Raw genomic sequence first — 16893 nt, 5'->3', positions numbered from 1 at the left:
CTGCACAAATCTGCATGTGGTAAAATGACAGAAACTATACACATATATTTTGCCAATGTTAATTTCCTGGTGTTGATATTGTCAGAAAATTATGTCTGAGTAACTATTTTAAGAAACTGGATGTAAAGTATAGGGGGCCTCTCTCTGTTACCTTTGCAACTTCCTGCAAATCTTGATTACTGCAAAATAAAAAGGTTAAATATATGGCAACCAACAGTATGGACTCCTCTGTATAGCAAATATAAATATAGCATAGCAACACATGCCCCCAAAGAGAGTCAGATATATATTTTTAAGTGTGCTGTTACTAAGGAATTGCTTCAAAGGACAAGAAGGGATAAAATAGTGATGAAATGTGTTCTCAGGACTATAATAAAATCATTCCATTTATGTAGTGCTCTGAACCATGTGATTGCTTTTCAGGTATTCACAAAGTAAGGCTTGAAACACAAATCCTTTTAGTTAGATCACTTTAACAATCAAGGTCAGTTTGGCCATATAGTTTATAAGAACATTCTGTATCCATATACCACATTCCTCTCATATGGAAAAATTGCAGAAAATAAGACCATAGCATGTGTAGCCATGCAGGCAATGTTTCTTAAAACTGAAAGGGCTACCACAGTCTCTCTCCGTAATGAGTCCCTCGCTCTGCCCTCTTCTTTTAGTTTTTTACAACTTCTTCCACGTTCATCTCATTCACTTGCCTGGGTCTCTCAATGAAGTCATAGCAAAAGCAGACAAACCTGTGAGAAGTGCTGTGTCCCCGAGGCGTTGGCCTCCCGCGGTCCTCCCTGTGCTCCAAGAGCCAGCTCATGCTCCCCAGCCCCGCACGCCCCAGCAGCTGACCAGGACGTGCATGTCACCCTAGAGCCAGGAGCCACTAGCCACCAGCCATTGCTGAGGTGCTGTGGGCGGGAGTGCAAACACTGCAGACAGAGCAGCAGCCCGACAGCTATCGGCCAAAGTGGTCTCTTGTTGAGTTAATGTCTTTTTTCTTTTTCTTCTTTAACATTTTTATAGTATCGTGAGTGTACCCAATGTTATAAAATTATGCCAAAACAAAGATCAAAGTCCTTGTCCTGAGGAATATGCAATGTAAAAGGCGCCAATGACGCAAGGCGAAATGACAGAACAAACAGGGTGGGTAGACGAAATTAAATGTGTGTGAAAGGTAAGATAGAATCGATAAGACTTTCAATGGACCCAAAAATTAAAAGGCTAAGTCAGGGCCCCAACTCCTAATAGCAGAAAATAGAAATAAAGATTTACAGAAATAGCAAGAGTAATAGTAACATGTATTGAGTGTTTATTATGTGCCATGCAGTATCATCAAACCAATTCTATAAGGTAGGCACTATTATTATATCTATATAGAAAGCTAGAGTTTTTAATAATTTTAATTTAACAAATACTTCTAATGCTCACAAAGTGCCAAGTATGAATCTAAATGTTCTATACACATTAATTCATTTAATCTTCATAAAATCCATATGAAATAGAAACCATTTCCCTCATTTTACAGACGACGAGAATTAAGCAGTCAGGTTAAGAGACTTGCTCAAGTTCACTCAGAATGTGGGAGAGCCAAAATTTGATCCCAAGAAGTCCAAACAATAGAGCCAAGATCTGAATCCAGGAAGCCCAACTCTGTGATGGAACTAGGATTCATATCCACATGCCTTGACTCCCAAGCCCGCATGCTTAATCATGTGCAACATTGCACAATGATTTAAATAAATTAATTTTAAAATATCCAGATTGACTGTAAACAATGCACAAATTCACTTTAATTAAAGGCCTTTAATATTCTAATGAAAAAATGTTTAGTTGAAGAATATATATTGTGAGAAAAAAAAAGAAACAAATTTTTCTTCATTTATTCATTCAACAAACATGCATGAGTATCTGTTTATGCCAGGCACTATGTGAGGCACCAGGGTGAGAGCAGTGGCCAAAAGAGATAAAAATGAGAAAAAACAAGAGAACTGGAGGTGACGTTCATTTTAATGATGAAACACATTAGATTTATCAGGAGCAATAGGGGCAAATAGACAACAGGAAATAAGAGAACATTTCAAACTTACAGTACAGGGAATGACATTACTCTGGGCTCAACTACCCTACATAAGTATTATTTAGCCCTTTTTCCTTTCCTCTCTTCTGTTTCCTTCATTTTAGTTATGACAGTTAAAGGAAAACACATTATAAAAGAACATCTAGTATAGGCATATGTTAACATTTCAAATAATGCTGTGGGTGGCAGAAGTAATAACATGAATAATAACAGCTATCACACACTGAGTGTTTACTATGTATCAGGCATTAGTCTAAGCATTTTACATTAGTCTAACTCATTCAATTCTCATACTAATCTCATGAGGCAGATGCTATTATGATCCAGATTTTATAGATGAAGAGATTAAAGCTCAGAAATATTGGAAAACTTGCCCAAGGATATAATGCTAAAAAGTGGAGGGTTTAATCTATTAACTGAAATTAGGTTTTGGGTTATCTGTAGATTTCATTTACCCTTTGAATTCTCTTCCTAATAACAATACGACTAAGAGTATTTTGTAAGTATGAAAATGGTGACAAGGCATGTAGACCTCTGACCAAGAATGAAAAAATTGGTATAAAATATCCCTAATGAAAGGAGAGATATTTGGAAATAAGTTTTCGAAGTCTGTTATCAAAAGCCAGAATCTTAACTAGCATAAACATCTACTTTTGAGATAGGAGGGTGACATTCCTTACTATTATTCCATTCCCCATCTCACTTTATTTTTTAAAAAATACATTTTTACTTCCTACTCCTCTATAACACACTAAAATAAAAAATAAAACCACTAAAACCTAAAATAAGGAGAGAAATCCTCTCCACATATACCCACTCCCAGCTACCTCTCAAGAAAAACACAGAAGTGCATTTATTTGGAAGTCTTTTTCTTGACTGTGTTGATTGTATCTATGCTAAAATAGACTATACCCTTGAGAACCAGAAAAATAATTTGGTTTTCCTATGCAGGGGACAACAAAGTCTAGTCTTTCTATTTGAACATGGGTTTTAAAACACTAACATTATAAAGAATCTAATAACTATAGTTCTCTATTATAGGGCCATAATGAAATGATAAAATAATAAAATGTATTGCTAATTCCTGTATAGCAGGTCCTCGAATAATGTATTTTCATTCAATGTTGTTGAATGGAACTTAACTCTTGTTTATATCAATTAGCCTACGGTAAAATTATTGTTATATGTCATTTTGCTTAAAGTTGCAAAACCTGTCAACCATATTAAAGTGAGGACTTACTGTATTCAGTCATTTTCTTCCCTATTAGTACAGTTCTCTTCTGAACTTCAAGAGAGGGGGAAAGCTATGGGACTCCTGCAGAGAGAAAGTGCTAGGACCTCCTAGACCACACCTCCCTCCCAGCCCCTCCTTCCACCCCTGTATTCCCCACTTCCTGTATTCCAGAAGTGGCTTCCAACCTCTCCTTTCTGTTCAGCCTGGTCTCTCGATTGAGAATCCTTTCCCATTTCCTTCATTTCTTTGCCTGGCTAACTTTCATTTCTGCTTCAAAACCTAGCTCAGGCATCACCCAGTCTTGAAATGCTCTCTGACCCCTTTTCTAAGCCAGATTTAGTGGCAGAGTGCTCAAATCTGACTTTCCCCTGGACCTTAACATGCTTTTAGTACAACTGTTTATTTAGCCTTCCCCCTACTAAACTAATTCATTTATTTAACAAACATTTCTCGAGAACCTAGTATTTGCCCAGGACTGTGGTAGGTGCTAGAGAGACAGAAATAAAAGAAACTTTCTAATAGTTTCTGGAGAAAATGATACTCAGTGATTGTTTGTGGAATGAATGAATGGAATTTAGTCGTTACAACAATAGTGGAAGGAAGACCAGCAGTCACATGAAAGTGATTTGGTTTTTCCATTCTCCCATCTCATATCCTACTCTGTTGTGCAACACATTTCTAAGCCTCTGCTTCCCTTAAGTTTTTGTTCTCCTAGTAGTCTTTCTCTTACTGCTCTTTTTATTGGAAGCAAGAACTTTGGCATAAGAAGGAGATAGTTCTGATAACAGCCTTGTCACTTACTAGCTGTGTGACCCTTAGCTCTTTTCTTAGTTTCTCCGGGCTTCAATTTCCTACTCTGTAGAATGGAGATACCCAACACCTATGGAGTATCTTGTGAAGATTAGACCTGATCCACATATATAAAGGACTTAGCTCAAAGTCTGACATAGAGAGTCCTCCTTTCCTCTCTTTTGTCTCTCCCCTATGCTCATCCCTCCTTACCCTTCCGACAAGATATCATCAAGGCAATAGTGGCATGCAAGATGACTGAACGTGATACATAGAAACATATTTTAAAAATTTATATAATTCTTTTGATAGATATTAAAAATATGTAACTAGTCATTAAGCCTCATTAAACCTTTGATTTTTACAGAAATCATTGCCTTGGATATGTAAAAAGTAAAAATAAAGAAGGATTTAAGTTTTAGAATAGTTAGAAAATATTAGTAGTCAGTATGAAAGATAAGAGGAAAAAAAGGAATAGATGCCTGAAAAACACTGAAGAAAATAAACAAAGGCAATGACATAAAAGAAGAAAAACGTTTAACACAGAAGTCCATAAACTGCTATATTTATTATACTTGCTCTCAGCATTCGATAACTGCTAGGTAACCATAGATATACTATGCATTTCTCATATGTCACTTGTTTAAAAAAAATCCAGTCCTGAAGCTGCAAGGATTCAGCCTTTAGCTGCATGATTATGTCATTGGCTTTCTTAGAATAGGATTAGTCTGTAATAGCTCGAGAGGTCAGCTTTGGGTCCCTAGAAGTCATCTGTCCAGTTCTGCCCATGATAAAGTGCAAAGTGAGAGAGAATTGCTCATTTACATTTAAGAATAATTGATGTCCAAGTAGAACTTCCAAAGATGTTCTGTGTTCTTCACACTGTGCATCTCCACTTCCTGATCTATGAAATGGTATAATAGCAAAATCTACCTCATAAGTTCTTTAGAAGGGTAAATGTTTTCAGAAAAGAATCACTTAGTAATATATACGGGCTATTTTATATATATATATGTGTTTATATATTATATATTATATATTATATATTTAATACATAACTATTTATAAATATTACATATTTATAAATATATAAAATATATAATATAAATATATATTAAATCTATAAAATATATATTTAAATAAATCTATAAAATATATAATATAATATATTTTAATATATATGTATATATATACATATATGTGTGTGTGTGTGTGTGTGTGTGTGTGTGTGTGTATAAAATCATTAATTTAGTAGAGACTAGCCTCCCTGGACCACTGTATACTCTGGCAGAAGAGCTCACTTCCTATCCCTACACTTGGAAACTTATTTATCCTCTTATACCCGTCTTCCTGCTTTTTGATGTTTGTGATAAAATCAGCCCAATAAAAGCTTCCTATCTCTGAACACGTATGGTATTCAGTAATATGGGAAGATTGAATATTTTCTTTAGTGCCTCTGTCCTTATAAACTTTTACCCAAAACATAGACTTTCTCTTGCTTAATTTGTTAGAATGAGAGGCTCACACCTCAAATTCTCTCTCTCTCTCTCTCTCTCTACTTTTATGCCTGGCCTTTACACACACCACACACACACACACACACACACACACACACTGCAGCTTCTTGTGTTCCGCATGAGAGTTCTGTTGACTAGGAGGCTCATTCACTTTGGGGAGGAGGGGAGGGATACATGGGCTAATTTTCCCTACTCCTCCCTCCAAAAAAATGAGGGTCTACAAAAGGCTTTAACCACAGCTGAAACAAACCCAAACTGTAGCCTTAGCTACTAGGTCCTGGAAATTGTGATTTAGGTGTAGATGCTCTCTTTACAACATAAGAGAATTTAGTCACTATCATTGTCTGTGCTGCCCAGAAGCAAATAAAGATGAATATGAGAAACCAGGAAATTGAGAAACAGGCCATTCACGGTGAAGGCCTGGCTGCTCCCTCCTTCCTGTAGAGTGAGAAGCTACATCTCTCCCAAGTGGGTAACAAAGACGGCAGGTCCAGGAGCCTTGGGGGATGGGGCACCCTGCGAGGAGACAGCAGCGAGGAGTGCCTGGTCCCGGTCCGCATGTAGCTACAAAGCCACAGCCATTCCTTCCTCTCTTTTCCTGAAATCTAGGATCCCTCTGAGACAGGTCGAGATGCAACTTTCGCTGAGAAAGACAGCAAATGCCAACTGTCCTCTGGTAGAACGAGCCCCGGGTTTCTAAAGGCTCTGCAGAGGACTGAGGACCTGGGGATCTCCCGGTCCTCGCCAACAATCTCGAAGCCCCCAACTACTGCCCCCTCACACCACGACCACCCCGCCCCCCGCCACCGCACACGCTCTGGCATACCAGCGACCAGGTGTCCCTGGCCTGAGTTCCCCAGCTTAGTTCATTCATTACCTTTCTTCTAACCATCAGCAGTCCAGTGCTCATGTCCTGGGCTGGTCCCGGCGCGCATGGAAGGGACGCTCTTTCCACCTCTCTCTGCTAGATCACTGAGAGGAACAAGGGGACACGCGGACCCCACTTCCGCGCCTCCATCCCCACCCAGCACCGACTCGGGGCTCAGCGCCACCTGCGCCTCCGCCAGGCGAAGAGCCCCTTGCCGAGCGCTGTCCCCCGCGCACCGCTGGCTGGTCCCCGCGCTCACTTCTCTCCTCTCCTGGACTGGGAGGTGCTCTCAAATCATCCTCCAGGAGCTCCCTGCGTCCGCGTTCCCTTCTCATTCTCATTTCTCCATTTTCCTTCCCACTCCCACCCTGCTGAGGTCCGGCCTCTTATCATTCTCGCTTTCTCCCTCTCCCCTGGACTTCACCCCTTTTCTTCCCCGACGTCTCTCTCGGTTCCCTCGACTCCATTGCCTTTCGCGCTCGACATTTCTACACCACCCACCTTCTTTCCAGCGAACCCCAGGCTTCCCAATTTGACCCCGCGGCACGCCTCCCTCGGAACTGCGGGCTCGGTCCTCCAGCAGGTCCCTTCGGGAGACAAGGACCCCCAACCCAGCACTGCTCTGGCCTTCCTCCTCCCCTGAAGGACACTCCCCGGGGGCTCCGCGGGCCGCAGGCCCCCACCCGGGGAACCCTGGCCTCCGGGGCAGCCCAGCTGTCAGGGACGACCAGTCTATTTTAAGTCCTGCACCCAACGTCCCCTCCCTGAGGACACCGGCACCGGTCCCGCAATTAAGGTAACAACTTGCCAGCCCCATACATAGCTAACGCGGAGCCAACACTCCCAGCGGGTCGCGCCCCTCAGCTAGGCAGGCGGCGCAGCCATGGTGAGAGAAAGCGGGCCAATGCCCCCAAACCCCACACCCCGCACCGAGGGCATCCAGGGTTGGGGCGGGGGTCCCCCAAACCCAGCCACCCCCTTCCTTCCTCCTTGGCACGGCCACCTCTCTTTGCAAAGGGAGTCACTCGAGCCCTCCCAGCCAGTCTCCTTTCCTTTCGTGTGCCCTGGTTTATTTAATTTCTAGTCAGTCTGGTCATTAGCCTGCAGTAACTCACTCAAAGTGTGATCCTTTGAAAAATAATAAGAAGAATTTGGGACTATCAACAAGTTATGAAGACAACGCCTAACCTAAGTCTCAGAGGGTTGAGAGACGGGGCTGTACACGTGTGCTGTGGCCCCATGCACGCGCGCGCGCGCGCACACACACACACACACACACACACACACACACCCATCCCGGCTGGGACCCAGGGATCCAGCCACAAGTTTTCACATTGACAAGTCTTTAAGTCTAACAGATAATATAAAAAGTTTCACTCACCCGCCTCTTTTTCTACCCTCTCCCGATTGGGATCAGAGGAAGAATCGGAAAAGGGTGAATTGAGAGACCCTGCTTTCTTTTCTTTTTGCCTTTCTAAGAGTGGAAATTTCCGTCATGTGATAGGGGGCAGCATCCCCAGTGTCGCGTTTCCTGAGGACCCTCCCTTCCAGCCCAGCCACCAATCGTCAGGCGGCAACCTGAGATGTAAACAGAAGCATCCTCGCAGGTGGGGCTGAGTTGGCCGCTGTCTCCTAGAGCCAAGTCTGGGAGCTGCGAGCCCCTGCTCTCTTTTTCCTGGGTCTCCAATAACAAGGATCTTTGTGTGATTGGGTTTTTGTTTATTTGTTTGTTTGTTTTTTGGACGATTAAGTTTCTTCATTAGTCAAGGTTACGTTTATTGGATATGTCCTCTATGCAAGGATCTTCATTTTGAAGTCAGTAAAAGAGTCTTTTCAGTAGGTGACTCTAAACTTCCTTCAGGGTTTGGGGATGTCAAACCTGAACTTCGCATAAAGGAAAAAATAAATAAATAAACATTCGTAAAAGGGGTACAAATGAAAAGCCTGTCATTCACAGTTAAAGCCACTTTATGCAAGAGGGATGCAGGGAATAACTTGCTAGCACTTGACCATGGCTAGGGGGCTTTTGTGGGAGTAATTTTTTTTCTGGGATCCCAATTTAAGCATAATCTTTGATGTATACAAAGAAGGAATTAGGGTATAATAAATATTGCTACAAATTCAAGTCTGTGTATTAAAGATACTACTACCATTTTAAGGAAAACTACATTAAAACCATTTTCTGATGTTAACCAAAGTTTTTGTTTCAAAAAAAGCCCACATAGAAAATATGTTCGCCATCCCCTGTTTATTTAATACTCACACGTCATTCTTTAGGGGAAAAAAATATTTCACTGTGGAGATCTGACCCCGTAGTTTAGCAAACTCGCCAGGCAACGCAAATTACTTTCTGAATTCTTGAATATCCAAGTTCATTTTATTCATATGGGCAACCCTCACTGTTTCCTCATATCACGCATACCCAGAACTATCTAATTTACAGTTCCCGTTAACTAAAACACCAGCAGCAGCTTAGGGCTTTAAGAAACAGGATTACAAAAACAAAAATCCATCCAGATAATGTGTAATAGTCAAGAACATTAAAAACACATTAACCCACAAACACACATGCACATCGCATTGTACTAAAACCACCCGACAATGAAAATTCAATAGAAGGATGATGCAACAAATACCTTCTTCACTGGAGTTACCATTTTGGAATCTAAAAACAAATTAATTAATTAAAAGGAGTATATAAGAAATATTTGTCTTACGAAAGCTGGTCATCCCCCGCATGACCAAATGTGGTATACCTCTTCAGTCTGCCATAACAAGTTTCCATTTCATGAAATTAGAATACATCAGAAGAAGTTTGAAGTTCCTTTAAACTTGTTGAAACTAGATTATCTTTACACTATCATTTTATTCTTATTTAATAAATATAAGCGTCTTTCGTAAAGCTACTAAAATGTCAAAATTGTAGGATTGGTAGAGAATTAGTGAGAGATCAAGACAGATAGATATTTCTCTCTCTCTAACCTGAGATTTAGTAAAAGTAAAACCAACCTTTCTAAAAGCCATTCCAGAGAAAATACAAATGAAGATGGGATCAATGCAATTCTACGGCAGATTTACTGTGCAGCTGCTCAACTTTTTAATGCACAGCTTATTTAATCAATTCTTGGCATCTCTGTGTTCACTAGACAGAAAAGATCAAAAACAGTGGTTCTCTGCCTAATTTACCAGAGAACTGTGAGTTAATATTAATTATTAACAGTTGTGAGGTGAGGTAAAAAGAGTTGCATTCATCAATAAAGCAACGAAGTGCTGAACAAAGTTCAAGTCTGTCATCTGTTGTAGCTATTATACATCATTGGAGTTTTAGAAGAGCTCAAAGTAATGTCTGGGTGACATGAGCCAACTAACAACTCGTTAGTTACAGTCTTCAGCGCTACAGTCAAAAACTTGAACCAATGGCTATGCAAAATCTAACCAACAATCCTCAAGGGTTTATTTGAAACCAGTGTTTGAAAGAATGTGAAGCGTTCCCAACCAGCAACATGATAATCAAGGCAGGACCACATTGTAAAACACATTCTGATTTATCATCAGATCATTCCCTGGCTCTGGAGCAGCTTGAGGTCAAATCTCAGAGCCACCACCTACCAACTGTGTGACTTTGCCTAAGTAACTTAAGTTCTTAGTGACTCGGTTTCTCCATCCAAAAAATGGAGAACATTTCTTAATACGTTCTTTTCCTGACTTATTTTCAGACAGTGCTACAAACTGACATAGTGATGAAGGAAAGTAAAATGTATGCAACAGAGTAAAAAGCTTAGAATTTGCTACCGCCTTGACAAAGCTGAATTGTTGAAGCTCTCCACTCTATGATTACATTAACATACTGGTCCTAGTAATGGTTATTGGTTTGGTTGTGGATGCTTTTGTTTTAAGAAAAGTCCATGTTAAAATATTCCCAAAATATATTCTCCGAACTAAAACTAATACTTGAAAACACAGTTCTATGCTTCAGTAACTTAACACAGTGGAAAACACTGTGTTAAAAGTTATTGTGAGAGGTTTTAATCAGTCTCTCTAGGTTGAGATGGAGTGTGCAGTTTTTCTCTATGATCATGAGCCCTTTTTGGAGGAACGTCTCTAAGGTCTAACGATCCAGAGAACAGCTATTACTAATTTTAGTATAAATAAACATCTTAGAAAAGAAATAGAACACAATTATTTTTCAAACACCATACAAATGAAATTCCTTTGTTTATGGATTATCATTACAAAGTTTGATAGCAGTGATTTTAGTGGGCTTTTGTATAATATTTTTTCTTTGATAGTAGACTTTTAACATAGGTTATTTTTCCAATTAATAATTATTAGAATTAGTAAAATGGCTTTAGGTTACAAAGCACCTTTAAATATATTATGCTACTTGATACTAAAATAAGGCAATCATGTAGGTATTATCATTTTTCCCATCCAATGGGAGAGGAGAATGAGTTTCAGAGAAGTTAGGTAATTTCAGACACAGAGCCAATAAATGACAAACGAAGCATGAAGCAGGTTTTCTGACTTCAAATTCAATGTCTCCCCTTCCACAGCTCAACTTCCTTTTTTCTGAGCATTTTGTTTACTAAGACTGCTTACTTTTTTCTGCCTACAATGTAGCCAACCCTAAATGGCATACTTAGCTATAAAATAATGGTTTTTAAAATTACTATAAAAGTAATTATCTCTTTATTAGAATTACATAAGCCTCTATAAACTTCTAATATCAGTATAATGATTTTCTTTTCTATGAGTTAGAATTTGTTTTTTGTGAGAAACTGAGTAATTCCATGACATGTTTATGGTAGAGTTTCTTTAGTGAATGTTCTCTAAATGGGCTACTATTTCTTACTGGCACTAAGAAAAAGATACTTGGATAGATCACTCACCTTCTCAGTTTCACACATGATGTAACAAGTAGATACTGGATATCAAAACAAAAATATCCGACTTGATTTAGGATCTTAGATCTAACTCTAGTGTCCAAGATTGAGATGTCAGGGCCCAGACTCCTAGGTCCCATCTAGGAAACGAAAAGGGCCAGCAGAGCCCACACTACACCTGGATATAGTTCAGAGAGGAGAACGTGCAGAGTGTGATAGTATTTAACACCCAGCGCTGGGGAGGTCAGCTTTTGTTTCTCTGGTCTGGAAATGGCACTACATGCAGACAGCTGACCAGTCGTGTCCACCTTTCTTTTCCGTCTTGATGCTCGGAGCACCAGTAAACTACCTCCCTTGTACAGCCTATATTTTAAACCACTGACCGCCCCCTCCGCCCCAATGCCATTATCTCCCATGCCTTAATGCTTTTGAACACACTGTCCTCACTTCCTGGAAGCCCTTGCTACCGGCTCTGAACTTCACCTTTTACTCATCTTTCAAGCCCCAGCTCACATGTCACCACTAAAGTGAATGAAACCTTTCCCAACTCCTCCAGCTACTTTTCCTTCTTGATAAGCTGGAGACATGGAGTCCTAGGGAAGTTTGAAGAAGGGTGGAAAACGAGAACTAGCATATATTGGACATAGAATTTAGTACTTACAACTACCCCGCAAGGGAGATGTTTTTATCCTCACTTTTCAGATGAGAAAAGAAAGAGTGAATGAGTTAGATAACGTGCAAAAGGCAGAATCAGACTTAGAACTTAAGTGTATGTGATTCCAAAGCTCCCCATTCTGTCCCATCATTAGTTTTGCCCTCATCCAGGCTCCAGAAGCACATCATAATATACTATTTTGGCACCTACTAGACTACAAGCCCCTCAGCAGCCAGTCTCCTTATTCCCAGTGTTTGTCATACCATTTGGCACAGAGGTACTCCGCAGACATTTGTTGAATGAGTGAGTAAATGAAAGAATTAAGTAAACCCCTATATTTGCATATTATAACAAACACTCTCTGTGCCTGAGGTGTTAAATAAAGTTACCTGTGATTTATCTCTAATGATGTTTTGTACCTTCTCTTGATTTTTTTTTCTCTGAGGTTAAGAGGCAGGTACCATGATTAGGTTGCCAGTTATCATTTTGATGCCCAGGTAAGTTATCCATGATTGAGTCTGCCAGGCTACCAGCTACTCTGACATGCTTTGCACAACTGGTGTTTGAACAGAGACTGACATTGATTTTATATTGCCAGGTAACGCAATAGCAGCTTTGAGAAAATGATATCAAATTACTCTAAAAGCAAATTTTACACTTGGTGACTTTCCTCAGAGAGTTAGAAACTTATTCATGTCTATATTAACTTTATATTTTCTTTATCTGGAAAAATAAAATAAAAGGGCTTATCATCAAAACTAGTCATGTTTAATGAGAATTAGCCCTATACACACACACACACACACACACTTTTTTTTTTTCTTTCCAAAGTACAAAGATAGAACATGTGCAGTTAAACGCTTGGTTTCTGATTTCTGGAACCAGACTACCTGGGTTCAATTTCTAGCTCTGATACTTATTAACTGTTTAATAATTATTAGACAATGTATTGACCCATCCATGCTCCAGTTTCCTCATCTGTAATTTGGGGATGACAATTGTACCTATTTATAGAGTTATCTAAAGAGTTAAATGAATTACTTAACGCACTTAAGCCATATATCCTTTTTCAAATTGAAAATGCTGATTATCGACACATCATTTGTTAATGAAAAAGTCTCATAATTACCCCAAAACTTCATTCTATTTCCCTGGGCCTGTTTCCTCATCCTTAGTACAAGAGGGAAGGAAGATCATTTGATCCTGTGTCCTGCGCGATCTTGACATTCTACAATTGCACAGTTTCTGGGTATTCACTTCTTTTATTTCCTTGTTGCCACAACAAAACCCTACTTTCCTATTACTTGTCTTCTGAAGAGATGGAGAACAGGAAACTATTATTAATGTATTTCCTAATCTTCACAAGACTGAATCTAAAATAAAACAAGACTTGCAAGTTTTCATGAAAACATTTAACTTTTAGTCTTCAAATGTAGGACGCGGATGGGGTGAAAGAGGTCAGAATCATGTGCTTAATTCTCCATCATCTGCCCGCCTCTGGGTGACCCAGTGCTGCAGTACTATTTCGTTTGTTCTCGTTGTGTAATAGGTCATTTTCATGGTTCCTCTTGAGACTGTAAGTTCTGTAGATGCCTTTTCAAAATGTATTTACTGAATGAATAAATGAATAAGTGGATGAGTAAATCAGTTGATGCTTCTCTGTTTTTTGAGAAGTTAAAAAGATGAGTAAAATTTTTCTTAAAGAGCAGGGTGGAATTTAATCCAACAGAAACATTTCAGATCGAAATATTGCTGTGAAGAAGAATTTGGAACTTATTGACTTTAAAATTATAACCTGGTTTTACTTAGGGCCTTATTGCACTTCAGTCTGGAGGGGCATCTTCCTAACCTGTGTAAAACGTCGAAGAAGTCTAATCCTCTTGGGACCTTTTGGGCTACTCCATGCAGCTGCCACTGATCAAGGAGGAATCCATCTTCTATTCTACTTGGGGGGCCAGTACTCTTCCAGTCCCTTCTCTGTTGAGGCTCTCAGCAAAGTGGGAGGTCCAGGCCCTTCTCGTTCATGCCATTCTGCTTGATCGCACTTCCATAGCCCACAAACGCAGGACTATGTAGATATACCATGTTCCGAAAAGTGAGGCACATCTCACTTTTCAAGGTGGAAGCTTGAAATTCTGACTAATTTGACTGTACAAAGGAAGGCTCTGACCCTTTGTGGATGCTGCCTTCATTTAAGCTATCTCTCCTCTCCGGATTCTGCCTGCCCACAAGTAGTCCCCTGTTCAAATCTGGCGACTCCCACCTTCCCCCTCAGAAAAGCTAGTTCTATCCACATTTGCTCATGCTCTGATTTAACAGACATTTTTCAGTTACCTTCTAAGGGCTAAGGGCTAAGTGCTAGGGACTGAACCATGAGCAAAACCAGGCACATCCCTGTCCTTGTGGAGCTTATAATTTGGTAGGAGGAATTATTTTAATCAAAGCGTGACACTAAAAAATATAAAATGATGAAGACTGCATTGAAGGAAGGAGGCACTAGGCCTAGGGAAAGACTTGCCTAGGAAACGACTCTTTTGAAGATGAGTGCAAGGAAAGTTGTTGTTTCTTAAGAAGCTAGCAACTTTAGCATATTTATATGCCATGGAAAGCCAGGCCTGCCATTGAGGCAGAACATGAGTTGGCACCTGTGATTTGGTAGGAGGGGTGGAGTCATCTCAAGTGGATCAGGCCTTAGATAGTAAGCCCTGGTCTCTGCTCAGTGTTCTCTACTCCTTCTCTCCAGAAGCAGACAAACTCCTGTCTCCTAAATGGGATAAACACGGGAACCTGATGCTAGTTCCGTCTCTCTACCAGTGAAAGCCATGGCTAACTGGTCCATGTTGCTAGATCTCCTGTGAGTCAGCAGGCATGCAGAGATAGGATTTACTCTTCTAGAGGTAACCAGAGTTACCCTACCTTTTGCCTGATCCTTTAGGAATAACAGAGTATCCTACCTCCACCCCCAATACAGTGCTTTTGACCCTTTTTCTGCCCTCCCTTCGGCCAGCCACATCACACTAAACATCATAGTACACTATTTGTCAGTGTTGCTTCCTTTGCCCCTGGAAGGAATGTTCCGGTTTGATGCAATCTTTTATGAGGCCGATTTTCTGCTGATGAGCGAGGTCAGGGAGGGAGGAATCTGCTAGTTCAATTTGTCACAAGAGTTCAGAGGGGAACAGGTTCTGGTTCTTGTAATAAGCCAGACTGTAAAATGGAGAGAGCATCTGAGAGAGTCAGTAAGGAGTGAACCTCACATGTGGGGACATTGCATGCAATCGTTTTGAGGAGCGTCTGGCCCATGAAACAGAGAGAGGTTTCTTTTAACCCTTAAATAAGAAACGAACAAACAAAAAAGTGGGAAAGCCAATTTGAAGCTGAGATTCACAGTCAGTCCTCTCATTTCTTCCTTATGTTGACATATTGCAGCATGTAGTATGTTAGGAAAGATGTGTTGCAATATTTAATGTGTAAAGGACAAAGTCACACATCAGATCTAGGTTACATTTTTAAACATAACCAGTTTTCAAGCTAGCAGTTTAACTTATAACATAAAAGGAAAATCTCACCAAGTAAACTTGGCCACACAGTTCCAAGGTGAGTTCATACACAAGTTGTCGAGATGGTCATGACATTAGTTTCCCAATATAAATTCCAAATATCCTCATCAAATTAAGTTTTCTGCTCATAAACATAATATTTTGTTTGCTCTCATTTTAAAATCATTCCATTACATAGGGCCCCTCTCTTTACCTAAGCCTACCCCTCTTAAGATGTCCTTAGAAGAATAAAATGGATAAAATTTGACTTTGACACACTGCCCTGCTTTCTCTTTGAGTGTCCTCTGATCCCTGCATACTTGCCCACTGTCCTATATTTTGCAGGACTATAAAGAGCATTCTGTCCATATAGTAAGGCAAACTCCCTACTTTGCTCCCTGGTCTAGTATCCCAATCTCTGGACACCTCATCAAAAGTTATTGTCCTTTCTCATTTTATCAAAAACTTGTTCTTATTTAGGTGTCATCAGCCTAAATATTTAGGGCAAGTAAGCCTTTAGGTGCCACTGAAACCAAACCCACAGAGAGTTACCCTCCTCTTATTGCTTGCTGAGCAAGCCCCGAAAAGAGCTATATTATGGCAGTCTAAGAGGTATCCCGATATGAGAGAGGCATCACCCTTTCTAGAACTGACCTCAGCACAAAAGATGATCATTTGAAGTCTGTCTCATGTGTCTTCATCTTTCTCTTGCCCCATGAGGGTTGGTGTGTGTGCTGGGACAAATGTCCCAGTGTCCTCACATTCTCACCCTTTTTTTTTTATATCAAAACCTGCTCAGAGAAGAGGCCTGATAAACTCAGTGGCATTAAGGTATGAAGATTTAAAGTACTCTCTTCTGTGCATTAAGAAACAATTTATTGAACATTTACATGCCAGATAATATCTAAGACAGAGACAAATTAGACATTCTCTCTTCTTAAGCATTTGCAATCTAGTAGAGGGAAGTATACACATAAGTAAAATTATTTTAAATGAGAGTGGGTGGAGGACAGTGTTGAGAAGCATGTATGATGACATGTAGAATGAAGTAGCTGCATGGTTCCAGCTGGTACATAATTGGAACATATCTCAATACCTTCCCCAAAGCAACATGGTAGTGTTCAATGTTAATTAGTCTTATTCTCCAGCATTTGAAGGAATCCTTTTTCCTAGAGATGTTTAATATTAACAGAATAAAAAAATAACCTTTAAGCCAAAGGAATGAATCTCTAATTGTGGAATTTCAGGACCGAAGAAGGAACATGCTGTATCCCTTATAGACCCTAATTACTGACAAGTCCACGCACATGTTTGCACCAGATTCATCTGGA

The 16893-nt window shown here is 40.0% G+C and overlaps 1 protein-coding gene across 4 annotated transcripts in view; it reads right to left on the bottom strand.

The window, feature by feature from the left end:
• SLC38A4 (solute carrier family 38 member 4) overlaps positions 1-7974 on the bottom strand; it is a 63197-nt gene extending 55223 nt beyond the window's left edge. For 2 of the 4 annotated variants that reach the window (XM_039882213.1, XM_039882215.1), the window contains exon 1: positions 7867-7974. The gene's annotated coding sequence lies outside the window, so the exon portion shown is untranslated. Of the gene's footprint in view, positions 1-746; positions 988-7866 lie in introns of those variants that run through there. The other 2 variants (XM_039882212.1, XM_039882214.1) reach the window with 1 other exon arrangement.
• Between the last annotated feature and the right edge of the window lie 8919 nt (positions 7975-16893).

Source organism: Pteropus medius, unplaced genomic scaffold (genome assembly GCF_902729225.1).
Source record: "Pteropus medius unplaced genomic scaffold, Ma_sr-lr_union100, whole genome shotgun sequence".
NCBI classification, from domain to species: domain Eukaryota; kingdom Metazoa; phylum Chordata; class Mammalia; order Chiroptera; family Pteropodidae; genus Pteropus; species Pteropus medius.
The sequence above is the reverse complement of the archived record's forward strand: the minus strand, read 5'-3'. Positions and strand labels throughout refer to the sequence as shown.